The following is a 1,571-nucleotide window of genomic DNA, read 5'->3' as shown; positions in this document are numbered from 1 at the left end:
GGGGGGGGCTGCGGATGGGAGAAAAGGTGACAAAGAGGCTGAGTTTTAGAGAGGACAGAAATAAGGGTAAGGAAAAGGACAGAGGAGGCCGAGTGAAAGACGAGAGAAAAGGTCATTCAGAGGGAGACAAAGAGGGAGAGGAGGGCGAGCGAAGGAGATTTAGAGACGTGTCACCATCTTTTAAAAGTTACAGCATGACAAACACACTCCCTCGGCTCGGCCCCCTCCCTCGCCAGCTGCACTTACAGCCAGTTTGTTGCCACGGTGGGGTGGGTCGCCCATAGCAACAGGAGGAGGAGCGGTGCTGTGAGATTGACAGTGGAGACAGTTGGCATCAGACTGTCTATCTGTCTGTCCGTATGCACGTGTCAGGCCGGGTCTGTGGACGGCACGCTGCCCTTCTCCACGGGTGAGGCGGCGTGTGTGTGTGTGTGTGTGTGTGTGCGCGCTGAAGTCTAGCTCCGTGATCCTGGTCCGGGGTTTGGGGATGACCCCCACATATCTGAGCAAATGACAAGTTGACAGAGTGTGAAACATTGATGTATTTAAACACACACACACACACACACACACTTCAGATGTCGTCAACTCGGTTTCTTCAGCTCTAACTGAAGGTTCTCAACTTCCTGGTAAAAAAACCCGACTTCCTGTCGTGGGGTCAGAGTTCAGATACCTGTTCTTTAATCACTGTTTTTAATCCAAAGTTAAGTTTTTCTTTTCAATATTTCAGCAAATATTAGCACAACTCTGAAGTATCCAGATCCAAGTCTGACACATCTGAAGATGTTCTCACCAGTTTTCAGTCCAGTGATGGATCCACTAATTACTCCTTTTGGTCCCGGCTGCAGGTTTTTGTTTGTTTGGTTTTTTTTTTTCCAGGTTTAATCAACAACCTTCTTCACGTGTCTGCTGTCACCGACAGCCAGAACATGTTCACAGGAGAGTTCTAGAACCTCCGGGTGAAACTCATGGTTTATGGAGAAACAGAGAAAAAAAATGGAACTTAAAAAAAGGAAAGACTATTTTCTTTGTGGTTGTTTTTAAACAACAAAAACACGGACCGACTCCGTGTCAGTGGGTCGAGGCTTCAGTCCCAGGAAAATGAAGGAGTCCATTCCAGGTTCAAGGAGGGAGAGTGAGTGAAGAGCAGTGGGTGAGGAGTGATGGGTTATAAAGGAAGAAGAGAGAGAGAGAGGGTGGGAGAGAGTGAGGGAGAGAGAGAGAGAGAGAGAGGGAGAGAGAGGACGTGGTCCTGGGTGTGGAGTGATGCCCAGGGAGGAGCAGCCTGTGACGACACGTCAGAGTTGAACCACAACAATCTGAATGTTGAAATACAACCGTGGTGTGTGTGTGTGTGTGTGTGTGTGTGTGAGAGAGAGAGAGAGAGAGAGAGAGAGAGAGACGCTGATACAGTGGTGTAGAGATGTGTACTGTCTTGTACCGTCTTGTACAATGGTGTACTGTTGTGTACTGTTATGTACTGTTGTGTACTGTTATGTACTGTTGTGTACTGCCTCCTGCAGTCTCCTGTGACACAGCACTTCTGCCCCCCCACCCCTCACCCCCTCACC

This window comes from Cynoglossus semilaevis, chromosome 13 (genome assembly GCF_000523025.1).
Source record: "Cynoglossus semilaevis isolate Cse_v1.0 chromosome 13, Cse_v1.0, whole genome shotgun sequence".
NCBI lineage: Eukaryota > Metazoa > Chordata > Actinopteri > Pleuronectiformes > Cynoglossidae > Cynoglossus > Cynoglossus semilaevis.
This window is presented reverse-complemented; position numbering follows the sequence as displayed.